The sequence below is a fragment of the Lepus europaeus genome, chromosome 10, assembly GCF_033115175.1.
Source record: "Lepus europaeus isolate LE1 chromosome 10, mLepTim1.pri, whole genome shotgun sequence".
NCBI lineage: Eukaryota > Metazoa > Chordata > Mammalia > Lagomorpha > Leporidae > Lepus > Lepus europaeus.
Genome location: NC_084836.1, coordinates 116,315,430 through 116,338,281, shown reverse-complemented (window position 1 = coordinate 116,338,281; position 22,852 = coordinate 116,315,430).

The window sequence follows — 22,852 nt, the reverse complement described above, 5'->3', positions numbered from 1 at the left end:
CCACTTGGGGGGTGAACCAATGGAAGGAAGACCTTTCTGTCTGTCTCTCTCTCTCTCACTGTCCACTCTGACTATCCAAAAAAAAAAAAAAAGCAGAGTCAGGATTCGAACCCAGGTACTCCGATCTGGGATGTGGGCGCCCTCCCCGCCAGTCAAACGCCTGTCCTGGGATGACTCCTGCTTGAACTGAGGCAGCGCTGTTCCTGTCCTGGGACGGGGAAGCCAAGCCAGGCGATGCAGGATCAGTGTAGGAGCTGGAGTTTTGCTCCACTGCACCTGCTCACCAGGACTCACAGCTGGAAGCTGCGCTGATAGCCACGTAAAGCCCCGCTCCGCGTGCAGCCCCACCAGCCTCATCCGTAAACTCATTAAAAAGCCACCTCTTCAGGCCCCAGCCCAAGCCCGGCTGAATCAGACCGCGAGCGGCTGCAGCTGGCCACCCAGGTCCCTAGCGGTCTGGTTCTCATCCTGACTGCAGGTCATGGGCGCCGTTCCTGGGGTCCAGGTCTCTGTCCCCGGTGGGAGCAGAAATCAGGAGAAGCCGTCAGACTTGGGATCTTTTTTAATGGCAAAACCATTAAATGGCTGGGAATTCACCCCGGAGGCGTCGCCTGAGCTCACCAGGTGTTTCGGACTTGCAGCCAGAGTGAGCCCCAACCTGGAAGTCTCTCCACTTTCCATGGGGCACACCTGGCGTCTTGTTGAAGGCGGGTGGGGCTGAAGCACCACGTGATGCCCGTGATGCCCCTGTGGTGCTGCTGCAGGTCTGGGGTCCTCGCGCCCAGCGGCTCTGCCTGCTCCCTGCCTTTCCTGGCCCAGAGTCCTGTCTGCACTGCCTGCCACGTGCCTGGATTCCTGCTGCTTCTCACCACCTCGGCCATGCGGCTCTCTCACCGGACTATTACAGCAGTCTCCTGACGGGTATGCGTCCCCACGAACGGTCACTTCCCACTAACAGCCGGGGTGAGCGTCTGAGCTTCAGCAGCCTTTTCTGCTCCATTCCCGTCAGAGGTCCTACGTAAGCTGCAGCCTCCCCACCCCCAAACTTAGTCTCTTAAAGACTTATTTATTTATTGGAAAAGCAGAATGACAGGCAAGGGGAGGTAGAGAAACAGGGATGAGAGGGAGCTTCCGTCCCCTGGTTCATTCCCTAGATGGTCACAACATGCTGAAACCAGGAGCCAGGAACTCCCTCATGGCCTCCCCTGTGGGTGGAAGGGGCTCAAGCACTCAGGTCACCCTCTGCTGCCTTCCCAGTGCGACAGCAGGAAGCTGGGTCAGAATCAGAGCAGCCAGGACTTACACTGGGGCTCCAGTCTGGAATGCTGGTGTCTCCAGCAGAGCTTGACCCTACACCCCACAATGCCAGCCCCACCCCCAAACTTGATGGCTTTATTTCCTACCACTGTATTCTCTGCCAGTCGCTCCAGCCATGCTGGCCTCGGGGCTGAACCCGGGGCATTCCTCCCCCAGGGCCTCTTCACTTGTATCCACTTCACCCTCTCCTCCCTTCATCCGGGTCTCTTTCCAGCCGGCCCCTCCTCAGAGAGGTCACCCCTGACCATCCTATTTGCTTAGCATGCACCGTCCAGCCACCTTCTGCTCACGTCACTTTCTTGGGTTCATTTCTCTAGTTGTGTAACTGATCAGTCTCCAAGTCGATGGCTTACAACAGTGGTTTATCATCTCGTACTTTGTATGGTTCTGGAATTCAGGAAGACCACAGTGGGGACAGTTTATCTCTGTCCACAATGGTTGGGGCTTCCGCTCACTGGCTTCTGTCACTTCCTGTCGCCTGGGCATCCTCCCGGCACAGTGGCTCGTCCCAAGGGCAGAAGGAGCCAGGCAGAAACCGTAGCCTCAGAAGCCACGTGGCAACACGCACTCGGGCCCACGCACAGGGCGGGGGGTGGACTCCTTCCTCCGGAGGGGGCGTGTCCAGCATCTGCAGGCCTGCGCTGCCCTCGACTCGCTTGGTTTTTCTTCAGGCTGGGTCCCTTCCTGACTTACGTGTCTGCACAGGGTCTCGAGTGAGGTCATTCTGTGCATTTGAAATGTGGACAGGTTCTGGTGTCATTGTGGGCGCTTCGTCCTGGGCTCAGCTGATCCACTCATTCTGCAGAACTTGCACACGGCGCCCCACACTCTGCACGGTAACATTCTCCACGCTGTGATGGATGAATGGCATCCTGTAACCATGGCTATGGGACCATCAGCATAGTCTTCCCACCCTAAAAGTCTCCTCTTCACACTTCACCTGCTCAATGCTCCCACTCTCAAGCCCCTTCCAGTTGCTGATCTGTTTGATGTCTTATAGCTTTGATCATCACAGAAGGCCCTAAAAATGGCATCATACAGTGTACGGACATTTCAGACTGTCTTATTTTACGTAGTAAAATGCACTTAAGATTTATTCATGTTTTTGCATGACTTGATAGCTTGTTCCTTTTTATTGCTAAGTAGTTTTCCACTGAATGGATGTACCATCATTTATTGATCCTTTCACTTATTGATAGGAATATTGGTTGATTTTAATTTGGGACAATTATAAATAAAGCTGCTACAAATTTTTTTTAAAACAAGAAGTTCATATAAAATAGACTTATTTTGGTATAGTTTATTTTGGTATAAAAACATACACAGGTCTTCAAAAAGTCCATGGAAGATGCGCATTAATGAAAAAACTGCATGGATTCCAAAAACTTGTTTGCACCAAAGTAAGCTTATCGTTTCACTCCGCTGTTCCCTGGGGCTTTTGAAGGCCCCCATACCCTGTATTTGTGGTCTTGCCCATCCAGATGTCCGCTTCCCGCCGGGTGGTTGGTGTCCGCCTGTACCACCGCTGCCTCCATCGCTCCTGCAGCCCGTGGCTTTGACCGTTGTGTGTGTGGCGCACAGGAGTTGCCCACTGAGCTGTTTAGATGAGTCGGTTGCCACGTAGTTGTTACTGTTAGGTTCATTTTTAAATATTTACTTGTTTATTTGAAAGTCAGGGTTGGAGAGAAGGAGAGGCAGAGAGAGAGAGGTCTTCCATCTGCTAGCTCACTCCCCAAATAGCTACAATGACTGGGGCTTGGCCAGGCCGAAGCCAGGCTTCCCACGTGGGTGCAGGGGCCCAGGTACTTGGGCCGTCCTCCACTGCTTTCCCAGGCCATAGCAGGGAGCTGGATCAGAAGAGGAGCAGCCAGGACTCGAACCAGCGCCCACATGGGATGTCGGTTCCACAAGCGGTGGCTTAACTCACAATGTCCCAGCGCTGGCCCCCGCTGTTAGGTTCTGAAAACAGCTTGTTTGCAGGGGATCCAGAGACTGGTGGGGAGGGGACCAGGGAGGCCCTGTGAGGGTAAGCGCCTGCTGGCAGATAGCACGCACTTGGGCCACTTACACGGCTCCACCAAGTCAGCGGGCGGGTTAGCACCTGCTCTCGCCGTCACTCCTGATCTGCTCCGCGGGTGACTCTGGCTTTCCCAGGTGGCTGCTGCTCCCTAAAGGGGAAGGACTGTGTCTGTCTGTCTTTTTTTTTTTTTTTTTTTTTTTGTGCCATGCTACATTTAAAACTCAGTGGCTTCCTAACCAAGAGGCATCAGCCACGGTGAATACTCATAAGAGCTATTGAGTGTGCGCTGGGTGCCAGGTGCTGTATTGGACATTTGATGTGTATTAGCTCTTAATCCTCAAATAGAATTGTGTCCATTTTACAGATGAGGAAACTGAGACCCAGAGGGTTAAAAAAACAAGGGCCTGGCACATGGTGGGGACTAGTAATACGTGTAGAATGATTGGAATCCCAGTATCTGTGCCTCTGCATTGTATGTGCTCTCCCTGTAGATACTGTGTGGAGCATTGGACTATAGCATCTGCATATGAATAAATCTATCATCTGACCCTAGGTTGCTCCCTGGGAAGCCACATCAGGACTAAACCTGGAGAAGGCACAGCTTCAGAAACGCTGAACTGGAGACTGGTGCAGCACCTCAGGGGTTGAGGAGGCTCCGGCTGGGAATGGGTACGTCTGTTTTGTTTATCTACACTGGGTAGCTGAGGGAGTATTTTTAAAATTTTATGCATGGAAGAAGGTTCTGTGTGTCTGTGAGAAGGTTGGCTCCTAGCAATATGCAATGTATTGTCCTTGTCGTCCCGACAAGGTTGTTTATTTTAAAGGCAGAGAGACAGACCTCTCAACTACTGGTTCACTCCCCAAGTGCCTGTAATGGCCAGGGTTGGGCCAGGCGGAAGCTGAGAGCCAGGAACGCCACCCAGGTCTCCCAGATGGGTGGCAGGGGACCAGCGACTTGTGACATCACCAGCTACTTCCCAGAGGGTGCGTTAGCAAGAAGCTGGAATTGGGAGCGGAGCCAGGACCTGAGCCCAGGCGCTCTGCTGGGACATGTGGACATGGCAGCCTGGAATTTTAACCACGAGGCCACGCACCTTCTCCCCGGCAATGTTTTCTGTCTATTGGCCAACCTGCTTCCTTTAACCTTCTCTCCTCTCCATGGGATCATGGTGCGCACCATACGCCCCATCCAACCACCCAGAGAACCGTATTCTGCTCCCCTGCCCCAGCACTGCCTGCTCAGCTGGCTCAGAGGTGAGCAAGCGGTCGGAGCAGTCCCCTGGGCTGCAGCAGGTAGAGGAGACTTTGCCTGCAGAGCTTAAGAAAGCCTCTGGAAACGCCAGGGGATATGCCCCTCCGGGATAACCAGTCCACTCAGGGCTTCCTGCCCACGCCCCGTCTCTCACCCACACACATCTCACATCAGGTGTCCACTTGGGGGTGGGGTGCTGCCTGGCAACTGTAAGGAGCACACAGCGCCATGGCCTCTCTCCCTTATAATCACTTTTAAAAAGAGCCAAAAGACAAAAACCTGGTGAGTATTGGGACCAACAGAAACCATGTTTAAATTTGGGGCTGGACTTGGGGCATAGCTGGTAAAGCCACCGCCTGCAGCACTGGCATCTCATCTGGATGATGGTTCGAGTCCCAGCTGCTCCACTTCTAGTCCAGCTCCCTGCTAATGACCTGGGAAAGCAGTGGAAGATGGCCCAAGTGCTTGGGCCCCTGCACCCACAGGGGAGACCTGGATGAAGCTCCTGGCTTAGTCCTCTGAGGCCATCTGGGGAGTAAACCAGCAGATGGAAGATCTATCTCTTTCTCAGTCACTCTTTAAAGTGAACAAATAAACCTTTAAAAATAAAAACAAAACCAACCTGGCAGCCCTGCCTTCTCCCTCAGTAGTTGGGATTCTCTGAATGGTCTAACAGATTCTTAGGTTTGTCTCTCAGTCCCGCCCCTGGTTAAAGTATCCCAGAGTAATCTGAAATTTCAGATTTTGTGTTTTATTTTTGGAGGGTTTATTAATTTTGTTCAAAATAAACTGTTATTTTAAAATGCGAGTGCCAGGTGAACATATGTTGTTGAAAGTGAAAATCCGGCCAGCGCCGCGGCTCACTAGGCTGATCCTCCACCTGTGGCACCGGCACCCCTCTACCTGTGTATACATGTGTGTGATAAAGTCTAATTTGTAAATTGGGCTCAGTAACAGATTAACAGCTGATGATAACATAGGGCAGGTATAACTGTGTGCTGTGCCGGCTTTGCCAGCATCGCTGGAGCTGTTATGAAATACAAGCGTTGCCAGACCGCAGTGACGACCGAGAGAATCAGCACCACTACTAAGTAATAAACGAGAGGGTGGTGTATACGACATGGACACACTGCACAGAGGCCATTCATGGCCTGGGTGGGGTGGTACAAGATTTCACCAAGCTACTCAATACGGCATGCAATTTAAAACCTAGGGGAGCTGTTTATTTTTGGAATTTCCATCTGATATTTTTGAACTGTGGCTGACTTCCAGTAATTGAAACGATGGAAAGTGAAACCGTGGATAAGGGAGTACAACTTCCTAGCTTGGTATATTTTCCAGCCTATGTTTTAAATGTAGAAATTAACATATTTATTACCTTTTAGGGAAATTTTATTCTTCACAATAGTTTCAACTAACCTTTCCTAGATAGGTATGCTCTGGTACGATGCCCTGGGCTCCAAGTAGGCATTTAAATTTAAAGAAAAAGTATTCAGTTTCTTAGTTGCACCTGCCGTATTTCAAGCACTGCATGTGACTAGTAGTTACCACATTGGATGCTACTTGGGAGGCCAGCATCCCATAAGGGAGTGCCAGTTCCACTTGTCACCACTCCGCTTCTGATCCAGCTTCCTGCTAATGTGCCTGGAGAGCAGCAGCAGATGACCCAAGTGCTCAGAACCCTGGCACCCATGTGGGAGTATGAAATTCTATGAACACTGGTCTAGATAATCTTCTATGTCATTACATAGAAAACTTCATTACATACCTCAGTCTCTCCCATTAAATATCTGAATCCATTTTTTTAAAAAAAGATTTTATTTATTCACTTGAGAGGTGGAGTTAAAGAGAGAGGGAAAGACAGAGAGGAAGGTCTTCCATCCACTGGTTCACTCCCCAGATGGCTGCAAAGGCTGGAGTTGATCTGGAGCCAGGAGCCAGGAGCTTCTTCCAGGTCTCCCACGTGGGTGCAGGGGCCCAAGAACTTAGGCCATCTTCCACTGCTTTCCCAGGCCATAGCAGAGAGCTTGATCGGAAGTGGAGCAGCCAGGACTTGAACTGGCATCCATATGAGATGCCGGCGTTGCAGGGGGCAGCTTAACCTGTTACACCACAGTGCCAGCCCTGACTTTGGCTAATTTTGGTATCTGTAAGTTACAGCAGTACAGTGTATGAGGCTGCATTTTAACTGGCAATGGACAATAAAATAAAAATACCCGCGGTCAAAAAATTGCCTTTTTGGCCGATTTTGTAGCCCTGCAGATACGGCCACTGCCTGCAGTGCTGGTGCAGACAGGAGAACTCTTTGGACTGTTTTTGTAGCTCTTCTTTCTTTGTTTGAAAGACAGACAGATATTCCCTCTGCTGGTTTACTCCCCAAATGCCCACCATAGCCAGGCAAAGCCGAAGCCAGGAACCCAGGACTTCATTCAAGTCTCGCACATGAGTACCAGAGTTCTGAGCTCTTGGGTCGCCTGCTGCTGCTTTCTAGGCACATTAGCAGGAAGCTGGATCAGAAGCGGAGTGGTGACAAGTGAACTGGCACTCCCCTATGGGATGCTGGCCTCCTGAGCAGCAGCTTAACCCACCGCCATGATACCTGGCCCTGTAACTCTTCTTAACTCATATGAAACTAAAAGTTTTTAAGAATGTTAGTTCTTGATTAAGTAATTAATGTATGTTCTTAATTAATACCAGTTGTATTAATCAGGGTGCTCTAGACAACTGAGCCAAGTGTGTGTCAAGGTCATCCAAAGCCAGGATGGACTGAGAAATTGTGGCAGCCAAGGGCAGGCTAAGGAAACAGAACAACCGCAGGTGATGAGGGACTCCAGAGAGGACCCTAGAGAGAAAAAGGACAGTAGGCAGAAACTAAGGGAACCTTGGCTGGCGCTGCAGCTCACTAAGCTAATCCTCCACCTGCAGCACCGGCACCCCGGGGTTCTAGTCCCGGTTAGGGTGCCGGATTCTGTCCCAGTTGCTCCTCTTCCAGGCCAGCTCTCTGCTGTGGCCCAGGAGTGCAGTGGAAGATGGCCCAAGTGCTTGGGCCCTGCACCCACATGGGAGACCAGGAGGAAGCACCTGGCTCCTGGCTTCGGGTGGACCGTAGTGGCCATTTGGGGGGGTGAACCAATGGAAGGAAGACCTTTCTCTCTCTCTCTCTCACTCACTGTCCACTCTGCCTGTCCAAAAAAAAAAAAAGGATGTTGTCGACCCATATATGTGTCCAAATGCAACATTCACCAAAAAAAAAAAAAAAAAACTAAGGGGACCTGGATAAAGTAGGCACCTTGGCCAATGGCACGCGTGGATGCGGGTTCTTCACGTGCGGCCCACACACCGTGGTGAGCGAGCTGTCAGTGACAGGGGAAACCAGCCGCAGAGCACAGGGCAGTCCTCTGCACAGGCTTAGCAGTTTTCTTTCTTTTTTTAAATTCTTTTTTTCCCCAGAAATCTTTTATTTAAGGAACACAAACCTCACGAATTTCCTAAGTACTACTTGTGATTCTTCCCGCCATACCCACCTGTCCAGCCACACTCCCACCCCTCCTTCTCCTCCTCCTCCTCCTTCTCCTATTCCCATTCTTATTTTTCACTAAGATCTATTTTCAATTAACTTTGGACATGTATGATCAGCTCTGTATTAAGTAAAGAGTTCAACAAATAGTATGGAAAAAAACCTGTTCCTCAACAGGCTGTTCAAGTCATTGCTTCTCAAAGTGTCGATTTCCCTTCCATAGATTACCTTTTAGGGGCTCTATTATTTGCCGCAGGTCAGGGAGAACATACGGTATTTGTCCTTTTAGTACTGGTTTATTTCACTAAGTATGATGTTGTCCAGTTTCATCCACTTTGTTACAAATGATAGGATTTCTTTTTTTTTTTTTTAATCGCTGTGTAGTAGTCCATGGTGTACACATCCCACAATTTCTTTATCCAGTCTTCAGTTGACAGGCATTTGGGTTGATTCCATGTCTGAGCTATTGTGAATTGCGCTGCAATAAACATGGGGGTGCAGAAAGCTCTTTCATATGCTGATTTCATTTCCTTTGGGTGAATTCCCAGGAGTGGGATGGCTGGGTCATATGCTAGGTCTACATTCAGGTTTCTGCTGTATCTCCATACTGTCTTTCACAGTGGCTGTACCAGTTTGCATTCCCACCAACAGTGGATTAAGTGCCTTTTCCCCCACATTCTTGCCAGCATTTGTTGTCTGTTGATTTCTGTATGAAAGCCATTTTAATGGGTGGGGGGGGAGGGTGTGAAACCTCATTGTGGTTTTGATTTGCATTTCCCTGGCAGCTAGTGATCCTGAACATTTTTTCATGAGTCTGTTGGCCATTTGGATTTCCTCTTTTGAAAAGTGCGTGTTTAAGTCCTTTGCCCATTTCTTAACTGGGTTGTTTGTTTTGTTGTTGAGTTTCTCGATCTCTTTATTATATTCTGGATACTAATCCTTTATCAGTTGCATAGTTTGCAAATAATGACTCCCATTCTGTCGGTCGCCTAGCAGTTTCCTATAAACCTAAATCTGTCCTAAAATTAAGGTTTATGAAAAGGAGAAGTGACCAAGGCAAAAACAAGTTTAGGGTCCATAATATAAATAATTGTAAAATGTATGAGACACACAGCAGAGCAGACACGGAGGGAAATGGAAGGTGGCGGCTCACGGTTCGGATGTTGCGTGCGAAGTATTGTGGTGTCACTGGATGGCGGACTGTGAGAAGTCAAAGCCTTGGAGCAAGCACTAACAAAGTACACACACACACACACACTCTTAATAAATCAGTAGTGGAGATCAATGGAACCCTGAAAAGTACTTCAATCCACAAAGGAGAGAAAGAGGGGGAAAGGAATAAATCGATGCGGGACACCAGAAAACGAAGGACCAGATGGGAAACCTGGATCCATAGCAAAAGCTACTCCAGGTGTAGCTGATTGGAACATTCCACCCAACAGTCTCTGAGCTGCCTCCAGGAAACCCACCTAGGAGATAAGAACTGAAAGACAGGATCCTTGCAAACGCTAAGCACAATAAAGCAGAGTGAGGATACTCACTTTGGACAAAGTGTATTTCAGTTTGAGAAATAGCACCAGGGATAAAATGGCGTATTTCAAAATGATAATGAGGTCAGTTCACTGAATGATGTAATCCTAAATCTGTATGCCGCGTTAACGGCAGAATTCAAAGAGAACTGCACACGCATGGTGTGGAACTCAAGCCAAAAACATGAATTCTGTTTGGCACATGACGAGGGAGTCCATCTGTGGGATAAACTGCTATCAATTAAGTTGTTGAGTCAAAGTCTATGTTGATTGTTTGTTAAGTTTGGTACCGGAAAATCGCTCCCTAGTGACGTGCATCAGTTTGTACCTTCCCAACAGTGGCAGGTAGAGCAGCATGGGAACAGCTGCCTTTGCCATCAACCACCCGATCAGAGTGACAGCCAGGATGTCTCTAGGCACCTCCGTGAGTCCGTCCACGATACCTGTGTGCCCATGTGTTAACCTTTCGCTCCCCTGAGAGGCACTCTGCCTCTCTCCCATTTGTACATCACTGGGACAGAGGGTTGAAGAAGGATGGGGGAGGGGTGGCTTAGGGAGCTAGGACCATCCCAGACCCCAGAAATCTTCCCTTTTATACATTGTTTATTTTCCCTGCCTCATTGGGTAGCAGCTAAAAATGGAGCAGAGAGTAGTCAACTTCTCTCTCTCTCTCTCCCTCCCCCCCCCCCCCCCAGGGTTACTTGGCTTTACCATTTTGGCTTGAGCGGCTAGCAGCAACATTCCAATAAAGCTTTCTTAATGGACACTCACTGTAAGTTTCATAAGGTTTTTCTACGTCACGGGATGAAGTTTTGTCACCTGTGCCTGCGTGTGCACTGCAACAAAATGAACCCTGCCCGAGACCCTTTCCAAAGTTCTGAACCACCTCTGCTCCCCCACCCAGCCCAACATGTTTCCTTCCCTTGTGAAGAGAACATTTCGTGAACTCAGGAGCCAAGACTCATGACTGATTTTTGCCCTCGAGATGAGCTTTGTGACTGGAAAGTGCACGAGCGCCACATGTACTCCTACTGCACTGGCAACGTGAAGCAGTTACCGGGCAGGGGCTTGGCTGGTGTGGGGGGCAGTTAAGTATTTTGCAAAGGCAGGAAAAGAACTTCCCATGCAGGGGGGCTTACAACCAGCTGCATCCAGCCGGCCTGGCAGAGTCATCCTTACGAACTTTTGCTTTGGGCTGTCCTCAGTTTATGTTTACTGTCTGCACCCGCACAGCTTTTGGTTTTGCAAATTAAGGGGCTAGAGAATTTCTCTACTTTGTTACCTGCCACACACTCACAGATCTCTCTGTGTAACCCCTACTGTGATCAGAGAGTCGGTGTCTTAAAGTTAGGGTGAGAAACAAAGTAAGGTTATTTGGGGGTTTCCTTTCTAGAATTCCAAGGTGAACTGAGAGGTGCGGGCCGGGCCGTGCATCGTGAAGTGAAAACCCGTGCAGACTGGAGACATGGCCACTGCTCCCCAGGTCTGCTAATCACATCTGCTTTTTCCTCCTTTCTGACTGGAGACATTCTCGGAATTTTAAAAAGGCCACGCCCTGGACAAGTTGTACATTCATCACGGATTTTAGAAGCCAATGCCAACCTAGCAAAGATTTGAGAGGCAGGCATTTGGCAAAGCAGGACACGCTCGGGCGTCCACATCTCATATGGCAGTGCCTGGCTGCACTTCTGATCCTGCTTCCTGCTCAGGTGCCTGGGAGCCAGGGCGCGACAGCCCAGCACCTGGGTTCCTGCCACCCGTGAGGAAGACCCAAATTGAGGTCCAGGTGTCTGGCTTCAGCCTGGCCCAGCCCTAGCTCTTGTGGGCAGTTGAGGAATGAACCAACAAATGGAAGATCTCTGTCTCTCTTGACTGGGAAGCAGAGCAGCTGGGACTCTCTCAAACAAGAGGTGCCTAAGCTGTGCCCCAAGGCCAGGCCCTGTGAAGTGTGACTTAGAGGAAGCCACTCCTCCGGTTACACAGCAGGGACAGGTCCTTGGGTCCTTGCAGAACCCCCATCCTCCCCGGTCAAACCGTCCTCTGCCCTCTGCCCCCAGCCCCTCTGCGTTCCCATAAACACCACGGCTGTCTCCTGAGCCCCTTGCTCGGCAAATAAAAGCCGAGGGCTAAGTAAATTTGCTTCCCAGCCATTATTTTTGTGAGGTCATGGAGTTAAGCACGTAAAGAATACTAGTGCGAGGAAACTATTCAGAATCTGTGATTTGTGCTGCGAAACCGACAAAAGCTCTTAGCCGCTCGTTCCCTCCCGTGCCCACGGGGCCTGTGTTTCCCAGTTCATCAAGAGGAATCTCTCACACCAGCGCCTCCACTTCCCGGCCCATCCCCTCTGCACTCAGCTTCCCAGAGAACCTGACCTGGTCCTGTAGATTACTAGGATAATTATGATCGTAAGAAAATAAAGAAAAAAGGAAAGAAGAAAATCCTACCCAGGTCTTTAGTAGGCACAGCAGGAATTGCCAAACTCTGCGGAGAGATAGATAGTAAATATTTTCCATTTTGGGGGTTTCAATTTTTGGAAAGACAAAGATCTTCGGTCGGCGGGTTTACTCCACAAATCCCTGTAACGGTCAGGGCTGGGCCAGGCAGAAGCCAGGAGCCGGGCGCTCCACCTGCGTCTGTGATGTGCGTGGCAGGGCTCCAAGGGTCTGAGCTGTCGCCTGCTGCCTCCCAGGTGTGCACCAGCAGAAACTGCAGTTGGAAGCGGAGGAGCCAGGAATCCAGGCGGCACTCGGATGTGGGACGTGGGCCTCCCAAGCGGCTCTTTTTTTTTTTTTTTTTTTTTTTAAGATTTATTTATTTATTTGAAAGGCAGAGTTGGGGGGGGGGGGAGAAAGAGGTTTTCCATCCGATGGTTCACTCCCCAAATGGCTGCAATGGCTGGAGCTGGGCCAGTCCAAAGCCAGGAGCTTCTTCCAGGTCTCTCACATAGGTACAGGTACAGGGGCTCAAAGACTTGGGTCATCTTCCACTGCTTTCCCAGGCCACAGCAGAGAGCTGGATCAGAAGTGGAGCAGCCGGGACTCGAACCGGCACCCACATGGGATGCCGGCACTGCAGGCTGTGGCTTCACCTGCTATGCTATAGTAGCTCTTAACCTGTGTGCCAATCACCACCCCTCCTGCTTTGTGAGTGACAGTTTCCTGCGATGATGAAGTTTCCTGTGGTACCAGAGGTCTTCACATGGGTCATGGAAAACCCGTGCTATGAACAACAAAAGGCGTGGATTTCCAATTTTTTTGCACCAAGATTAATTTCATTTTTCCATATTTTGAAGTCCCCTCATACGTTTATGTCGATGATGGTGGTGACTGAATCCCAATTCAGTTTCCTTTATAGATGCTGACATTTGAATTTTATCCAAACTGTGTCATAAGATATTCTTCTGATTGTTTTCTAACCATTTTTTTTTAATGTAAGAACTGGGGCTGGCACTGTGGCTAAGCTAAGCGGCTGCTTGTGACACCAGCATCTCCTGTCGGAGGGCCTGGTTGAGGCCTGGCTGCTCCACTTCAGATCCAGCTCCCTGCTATGACCTGGGAAAGCAGCGGAAGATGGCCCAAGTGCTTGGGCCCCTGCACCCACGTGGGAGACCTGGAAGAAGCTCCTGGCTTTGGCCTGATCCAGCCCTGGCCATTACAGCCATCTGAGGCGTGAACCAGCGGATGGAAGCTCTCTTTTCCTCTCTGTCACTCTGCCTTTCAAATACATAAAAATAAATCTTAAATAAATATGTAAAAGCATCCTTAGGTCATGACCCAGGGTCCATGGATGAAGACCCGAGAAACGGAAGAACCTGGCGTGGGCAAGGCCTCTGTGGGGGTCAGAGCAGGTGGGTCTGAGTCCCAGGGCACAGCTGGACAGGGGTTCCTGGACTTTCCTAACCCTATTCCCAGTCTCCTGAGGAATTCCAGGAATTTAAGCCAGGAAGCTGGAAGTCCTGGCACGGTCACTGGGAAGTCCTTATCAGGTTTAACTGCAAACCTGCCCATCCAGATCCTGAGGTCGGCAGCCTTCTGCTCGGAGGAGAAAACCCTCACTCAAGGGCTCCCCCGGGACCGAACCTCTCCACGGCCCAGGTGAGCCTCTGTCGTGGGGCCTCTGCCTGTCGGATGCCAGCTGCAGGCCCAAAGCAGTGACAGCTGGAGCGCCCGCAGACACTGCCAGGTGTCCCTTTGGGGCAGAAGAAACCCACCCCAGCTGAGAAGCACTGAGCTACCTCTGCTGTTTCTGTAGGACTTTCTGCGTGGACGCTCTCATGTCGGCCCACCTGGGCATGGAGCCCTTGCAGCGCACTGGCGAGCTGGGTGAGCCGAGGGTTCCCTCTTTGTTACGGTGACCCTGTCCAGCGGTGACCCTGCTGGACAGTGCTGCTCCGAAACACGAGTGTGCCGCACCACCACCACCACGCAGCGCAGGCCGCGGGCAACGCTCACCCTGTGCTTCGGGCAGGGCCTCTGGGGGCCATACCGGCTCTGTGGTTCATTCAGTCGCCACGTTCGCTGATCTGCTGTGCACTGACCCCGTGCTGGGGAAGACAGGCCAAAATCCAAACGGAAATCAAATCGTTCTAAGTGTGATCAGAGTTCTCTACAACAGAAGAAAAAATAAAGCTGGGGGCAGGGTTCTGCTTTAGATCAACTACTACTTTGTTTTTGAAGTTTATTTTATTTATTTGAAAGCTAGAATGACAGAGAGAGGGGGAAAGATAGCTCCCACCCTCTGGTTCACTCCCCAAACAATCACAATGGCAGGACTGGGCCAGGCAGAAGCCAGGGGCCGGGAACTCCATCTGAGCCTCCCCGTGTGGGTACAGGAGCCCAAGCACTGAGGCCATCATCCGCTGCTTTCCCAGGTGCGTCAGCACCGAGCTGGGGCTGGAACTGAAGCCCCCGTGCAGGATCCCCCTGTTCAGCTATGAGGAATTCGCGTGTGGCTTTCTCCATGGACATGCGTTTTCAGTCCCCTGGACTATACACCTGCAGTTACTACACAGGTGCCCAGAGCTGTCCCCCCGAGATAGGTTACTGGTAGGTAACACAGGACGTGTCACACTTCACACCTCCTTCACTGCCAATTACAATGAAGAGAAAGACAACATTTAACAGGCAGCAGCACGGGGGGGGGGGGGGGGTCACTGCTGAGTGACCTCCCAGCACCAGATCCTGTGATTTCCCATAATACCTCCCCAGAGGCCCCAGGAGGCATTCACATCACTTATCCTCAGATTCTGTTAACACCGTAAAATCTTGCATGAGAAGATACATAATTCCCCAAGTTTTCTTTTTCAAATGCATCATTCAAGAGAAACATAAACATCTACTTTTAAGTTAAATATACATAGTTATCAGTCCAAAGAGCTTATGGAAACTAAATAGGGGTTCTGGGGCCAGAGTTGTGGCAGGGTGGGTTAAACCACTGCTTACAACGCTAGCAGCCCATATGGGTACCAGAGTCCCTGGTGCTCCACTTCCAATCCAGCTTCCTGCTAATGTGCCTGGGAAACCAGTAGAAAATGGCCCAAGCTCTTGGGCCCCTGCCACCCATGTGAGAGACCAGATGGAATTCCAGGCTCCTGGCTTTGGCCTGGCCCAGCCCAGGCTGTTGCAGGCATTGAGGGAGTGATCCAACAGACAGAGATCTTTTTCCCTCTCTCTGTCAATCTGCTTTTCTTTTCTTTTCTTCTTTTTAACAAGATTTATTTATTTGAAAGTCAGAGTTACACAGAGGAGAAGCAGAGATGGAGAGGTCTTCCATCCGATGGTTCACTCCCCAATTGGCCATAACGGCCGGAGCTACGCCTATCCGAAGCCAGGAGCCTCCTCCGGGTCTCCCACACGGGTGCAGGGGCCCAAGGACTTGGACCATCTTCTGCTTTCCCAGGCCACAGCAGAGAATTGGATCAGAAGTGGAGCTGCAGGGTCTCGAACCCGCGCCCATATGGGATGGCTGTGCTTCAGGCCAGGGCATTAACCTGCTGTGCCACAGTACCGGCCCCAATCTGCTTTTCAAATAAGTAAAATGAAAAGCCTAAAAAAACACAAAAGAATAGGGATTGTGTGAAATGTTGATAATGCAATTTAATAGCAGTGAAACAATAGCCATCCAATTATTATGATTCCAAGAAGTATTATACTGTGACATATGTGCTTTTCCTTTGTTTATGTTTTAAAGAGATCATTTATCTATTTGAAAGGCAGAATTACAGAGAAGAGACGGACACAGAGAGATCTTCCATCTGCTGGTTCACTCCCCATATGGCTACAACAGCCAGGGCTGGGCCAGACTGAAGCCAGGAGCCTGGACCTTCATCCGAGTCTCCCACATGGACAGGGGCCCAAGCCCTCAGGCCATCTTTGGTTGCTTTCCCAAGGTGCATTAGCAGGGAGCTGGATGGAAGTGGAGTAGCTGGGACTTGAACTGGTGCTCATTCAGGACGCAGGTGTCTTAGTCTGTGGCTTTACCCACTGCACCAGAACACTAGCCCCATGCTTTTCTTTAAAGAAGAAAAAAAAAAAAAAAAAAACAAATGAGGAGTTTATGAAGGAGTAAGTTATATCCTTTTCAAGTTGCAGATTTCAAGATGAATCCTGGATATTTGTCCCAGACACAACTGCTCCTCTGTTTTATGTTATTGTTGTCAGACATTGAACACAGACGGGGTGGCTGATGTGGTGCCGCAGGTTAAGCCACATCCCACACTGGAGGGCCTGGTTTGAGTCCTGCCTCTGCTTCTGATCCAGCTTCTTGCTAATGCGCCTGGGGAGCAGCAGGCGATGGCCCCAGCGCTTGGGTTCCCGCTGCGCTTGTGGAGTTCCTGGCTCCTGGCTTTGGCCTGGCCCAGACTGGGCAGTTACAGGTGTTAGGATAGTGAGCCAGTGCATAGAAGATTGATCTCTGTCTCTCTCTGTCTCTTCTGCCACTCTGCTTTTCAAATAAATCAGTAATCTTTAAAAAATGTAACATGACATCCACCATCTTAATACATTCCTTAAACGTTTAATTTTTTTTATTTAAGAGAGGAAGGGAGACAGCAGGGACCCGTGTGCTGGCTCACTTTCCACGCGGGGCCAGGCTGAAGCCAGGAGCTGGGAACTGATCCAGTTTCCTCTTTACTGTGGGTGGAGAAACCAAGCACTTTCCCCCAAGGAGGAGATCTTCCCCCTGCTGAGATGCAAAAGTAGGGTTTTGGCTTTTTTTTTTGTTTGTTTTTTTGTTATGGGGGAGGGGAGTGGTGGTCCCCTGAAAACCCCCTGCTCAGTTCCTCACCAGAAAGAAGAGGGGGCGGGGAACTGTCCGTCGCTCCTCGCTCTCGGAGCCCAAGCTCCCAAGGATGATGGAAACTCCAGCGGTCAGCGTGCCTGGTCTGAGCAGACAGCCTGGGCGTGTAAATTGCAGGAAGTGCCCTGAGAACTAATGCTGCCGGCTCTGAAGGGGTCTCAGGAAGGGGGTGGTGGCCCCAAGGATCATAAACGGCCCCACGGCTTTCAGGGGTCCCGGAGCTCCACAATGCCGGGCAGGATGGCCCCCGACACCTCATCATGGCTGTTTGTCACCAAATGCTGTGCATGAAAGGCCCCTCCTCTGGAGTATAAAAAGATGTCATAAACTGGGAAGACAGGGGGGAGCCCCTGTGGAGGGTGGGCTCCTGGAAACAGCCGCGCTGCCCAAGCCCCCGGCTGGGAAACCGCCTTCGCTGGCGGGCAGAGGTGCCTTCCAGGGAGACCCGCGCTCCCTGCGTTTTTGTCCGCCGCCAGTGAACAGGGCTGGCACTCTGATAGGGGATACGGGCGTCCCAGGCCCCAAAACGAATTTTTTAAAAGGATGAGCCAGCGCTGGAAAGGGGAAATTTATTTTAAAAGCCAAGCATGGTGAGGACAGTCGCTGCGTGTGAGTCCTGGGTGTTTGCCTGTTTCCAGAGAGTCTGGCGTGAGACAACACGGTCAGAATTCCCCCTGGGACCCTCCTGCCCACACGGAAGCCCACAGGGTCCCTGTCCCTCTGTGCCACATGGGTGTGGGACCTCTTGTCTCTGTGCTGGCCTCCCGCCCTGTGAAGTCCTGCCCCTGGGGCTTACCGCGATGCCGGTGGCGCACTTGGCCAGGTTGCCGGCGCACCCACAGTGGCTGCCGCTTAGCGTCCGTTCATCCTTCAGACATTTTACTGGGTGCCTATTTCGGGCCTAGTACTGTTCCAGCATCAAGGTGAAGTCCGTCACCTCCTGAGCTGACCTTTTAGGATTTTGTTCTCAGCGTGGGGAGGAAAGGGCGGTGAGATCTCGGTGCTGCTCCAGGGCCCCTGTTTAGTCTGGCGGTGCAGAGGCCTCTGCTCCTGAGGGCCTGGGTTCGACGCCCAGCGCCAGCCCCAGCGCCTGACTTCAGTTTCCTGCCGATGTAGACTCTGGGAGGCAGCGGTGATGGCTCAGGTAGTTGGCTCCTGCCACCCGCGTGGGACCCCTGGGTTGCTCTCCTGGCTCCTGTCACCCGCGTGGGACCCCTGGGTTGCACTCCTGGCTCCTGCCACCCGCGTGGGACCCCTGGGTTGCTCTCCTGGCTCCTGCCACCCGCGTGGGACCCCTGGGTTGCTCTCCTGGCTCCTGCCACCCGCGTGGGACCCCTGGGTTGCACTCCTGGCTCCTGCCACCCACGTGGGACCCCTGGGTTGCATTCCTGGCTCCTGCCTTTGGCCTGGCCCAGCCCCAGCCATTGAGAGTATTTGAGAGATGAGTCAACATATTTATTCTCTGTCTCTGTCTCGCTCTCCCCCCGCCCCCCACCATTCTCCCTCTCTCCCTCTCCCTTTCTCTGTCTCTCCCTGCCTCTCAAATAAATGACATTTCATTGCTCCCCTGCCCTGGTTGGGGCTATGGGGTGGGGGGCTCCCCCAAAGTGCCAGTGTTTTGTGCCTGAGACCGGGTTTCCCGACCTCATGGCTGTTGACACCTGAGGCCGCAGGATTCCTTGTCGGGAGAAGGGGGTGCTGCTCTGTTCAGCGTAGGATGTGGAGAGCACGCCTGGCCTTTACCCATGGGTGCCAGGAGCACCCCTGGCCTGAGCAGTGACACCACAAGCGCCTCCAGATGAGGCCCCTGCTCATGACCGGGCGTTCTGGGGACCCTCTGCTGCTCTCACACCCCAGCTTCCTGGCCGAGCTGGGGTCACGCTCTTATCTGCCGCACAGATGGTGTAGTGAGAGAAGGGAAGGGAAGCAGGCATTGCCGGCACCCAGGAGAGACGCCCTCGGTAAAAGTGGCGCGGGAGCCGAGCGGAGGCTGAGGGCCGCGCTGTCACCAGGGCTCCGGGGAGCCTGAGGGGACGCCCGGCTTTGGAGGAGTGGCTCACTGTGGCTGTAGCTGCCCTGGACTCACACAGCCCTGGATTTGGTGGGGAGATGTCGCCTCATGCGGTCTCACGTGCTCCCCGGTGGCCGGGCGAGCAGGACCGGGTTTGCAAAGCCACAGCCGATGTTCTTCTTTGGGTCATTGGCTTTTCTTCCCACTTGTCCTTTGCCAGTGAAAGGGCCCAGACAATTAGATTCTTTTTTTTTTTTTAATTATATATTTTTATTGTATTTGAAACGCAGAGAGAGTCTGAGCCAGACCGGAGCCTCCAGGAGCCCGGAACTCTCCTAGGTCTCCCACACAGGTAGCAGGGATCCAAGTACTGGAGCTGTGACCCGCTGCCCCCCAGGGTGTGCAGTAGCAAAAAGCTGGAGCTGGAAGCAGAGCCGGGACTCAAACCCAGGCTTCCTAATATGGGATGCGGATGCCCGAGCAGTGTCTTAACTGCTGTGCCAAGCAGCTGCCCCCAGACTTGATGTTTTTATTTTAAACATTTATTTGGACGCAGTGGGTTAACTCCCTGGCCTGAAGTGCCAGCATCCCATATGGGTGCCGGTTCGAGCCCCGGCTGCTCCACTTCCTGTCCAGCTCTCTGTTATGGCCCGGGAAAGCAGTGGAGGAAGGCCCAAGAAGCTGCTGGCTCCTGGTTTCGGATTGGCACAGCTGCGGCCAGCTGGGGAGTGAACCAGCAGATGGAAGACCTCTCTCTCTCTGCCCCTCCTCTCTCTGTGTAACTCTAACTTTTAAATAAATAAATAAATCTTCAAAAAAACCACACATTTATTTATTTATTTGAAAGAGATATGGAGGGAGGAGGAGGAGGAGGACGAGGAGGATGAAGAGAGAAAGAGAGAGAGAGAGAGATCTTCCATCCATTGGTTCACTCCCCAAAGGGCTGCAATAGCTAGGGTTGGGCCAGGCGGAAGCCAGGAGCTTCTTCCAGGTCTCCCACATGGGCGCCAGGGCCCAAGCACTAGGACCATCCTCCACTGCTTTCCCAGGTGCATTAGCAGAGAGCTGGATCAGGAGAGGAGCAGCTGGGACTTGAGCCGGTGCCCATATGGGATGCCCGCACTGCAGGCAAAGGTTTAACCTTCTGTGCCACCGCGCCGGGCCCCAGGCTTGATTTGTTAACACAGGTGCGCTTTGGCTGCAAGTCCGATTCCTCTAGGGCATCCTTTTACCCCCTTGGTTAACAGTGGAAGGATGGTTGCTGCAAGACCTCCTCTCCCTTTTCCTGAAACTTCTGGAAACCCCAGACATTCTGATTTGTGTAGCAGGCAGGCTGAGAAAGACGAGGAAGAAGTGAGCCGTGCAGAACACAGGCTGTGGAGACGCAGACGCCATGTGAGCAGTGACCTTGGGCAAGTCCCTTCAGTCTCCAAGCCTCAGACCCCTTACCTGTGAGATGGGTGAATAACACCACGCCCATTTGGTTGTGAGGATCAGAGGAGAAAAAACAAAAGCTGAATTTGCCCCGCACCTTGCCCATAGCAGGGTCCAATAAGTGGCAGCTGGACATGAAAGCAAACAGCTCTGTGGCCATCCTGAGTCCCGGGCATCACGCATCCCCAAGGGGCAGAGAGGAGCCCGAGTTTACCCAGGTTCGCCTCGGTACGCCGCCGGGTCAGCCCCGGGCAGGCAGGTGGGTGACGGCCCAAGAGCATGGCTTCACCAGGGGTGTTCAGGTTCCGCTCCCAGGCGGAGATGGCAGGAGGGCTCAACGGTGCCTGGCTGGTGGCGCGGGAAGCGGCGACTCCGCACCACGTGAGCGCTCCGGGAGAGGATGCTTTGTGCGCTCCGCGGGGAGGTTTATGAGCGCCCTTCCTGAAGGGTTAATGGTCCCCAGTGATTTATGCCCTCTGAGAGTCATTGCTACGGGGAGAAGCCCGCTCCTCTGTGCTGCTGCTGTCCTCTGCCATCAAAGCTTTCATCTTGGAGTCGTCGCCGTCCCCCATAAATAACCTGATTACGGGCACACAAAGGCCCGGCGCGGCCGCCAGCGAGACCGACTTCTCAAATAGTGGTTTCATAAACCAGTTTGACCAGAACGCCCGGAAGACTGGGGATGTTTCAGACCGGTGGGAAGGCACAGGAGAGCAGGGTGACAGGACGTACCCCGCGCTTCCTGGGGTGACAGCTCCCCTAGGGGACTTCCCCTGCAAGTGTCCTCCCTGGGTGTCTCCAGTACTGGAAATTCAGAAATTCCCTGCCTTTCAAATAAAAAGGTGTTTTAAAAAAATACGTAGGAATGCCCTTCCAGGGTAAAACTGGTAGGGTCGTGCGTCAGCGTCCTCACCTCCAAGGTCTGGTAGAGCTTCCTGTAGTGACATAAATGCTGGAGCCAAGACGGCGAGCCACAGGGGGACCGCTGGGCCCCGACACGGGGCTGGTGCACCCAAGGAAGTGGATCTTTAGCCTTGTTTAATGTCCGTTCCTGTCAGTGTAAATTTTTGGACTGGGTGGACAATGTGGTTTGAAACCGATCCACGGCCATTCGCCGTAAGGTGCAGTTGTGAAGATCCGTGCTTCCGGTCCCCTTCCAGGTTCCCGGAGCGGGAAGGGAACTGGGCCAGGCACGGCAGCACCAGCTCATCCTTTGCTCTTGTAGTAAGCGTTGTTCGTATCCGGTGTACAGCCTGACTCAGGGCCAGGAATGTTCCGGATCATTGGAGCCGTACTTACTGTCCAGACAGTGAGGGTCCTCGGGAAATGGATCCCTAGAATGAGTTAAACTTCAGAAAAGATTTTATAAGAGAGCTTTAAATGTTAAATGGAAGAACTAATACATCCTGTCCTAAAAATGGGAGAAATATTCAAATAATTTAAAAGGTGGACGAAATTAAAAGTGAACAATAGTATCCCCACCCTCCTCACCAACCCCATTCAGCAGAATCCCCCTGCTAACACAAAAGTCTTTTCTTATTTGAAAGAGTTACAGACAGAGGGAGAGACAGAGAAAGGTCTTCCATCCACCGGTTCACTCTCCAAGTGGCCACATGGCTGGAGCTGGGCCGATCCGAAGCCAGGAGCCAGGATCCTCTTCCAGGTCTCCCATGTGAGTGCAGTGGCCCAAGCACTTAGGCCATCTTCCACTGCTTTCCCAGGCCATAGCAGAGAGCTGGATCGGAAGTGGAGCAGCCAGGACTCGAACTGGCGCCCGTATAAGATGCCAGCAATGCAGGCAGAAGCTTAGCCCCCTACGCCATAGTGTAGTATAATTAACAGCTCTGTGTGAATTATTTTGGGCTCCTCTCTCTACAGAGAAAACATATCTCTGTGTTTCTGTGCAATCTGTTTTTTCAAAAATGGGATCAGTTATGCTTATTGAGCTGTAGCTTGCTGAATGTCTGGTTTAGTTTTCTAGGAGGTGTATTAAGCATTATTTGTCACATCAGAAATGTTTGACGTCCTCGTCACAGACCACCTTTCCCTCTTAAGCGCCATGATTTTGGTGTGTGGTCTTCCAGACCTTTCCCTGGGTGCTCACACACATACAGAAAGGCATAGCTTGCTCATTTATGCATTTATTTGTGTTTAGATTGTTATTTTGTTTATTTGAGAGGCAGAGAGCCAACAGACAGCAAGCTTCCCTCTGCTGGTTCACTCCCCAAATGGCCACAATGGCCAAGGCTGGGCCTGGGCTGCAGCCAAGAGTCGAGACTCAATCCAGGTCTCCCGCACTGGCAGCAGGAACCCAGCCGCCTGAGCCATCAGTGCCTTGTCTCCATCTGCATTAGAAGAAGCTGGAGTCAGGGGCCAGAACCAGGAACAGGAGTACTCAACATGAGACGTGGGCATCATGGATGCTAGGCCAAGTGCCTGCCCCGTTGCGTCAGTGTGTGTGTAAAAATACATG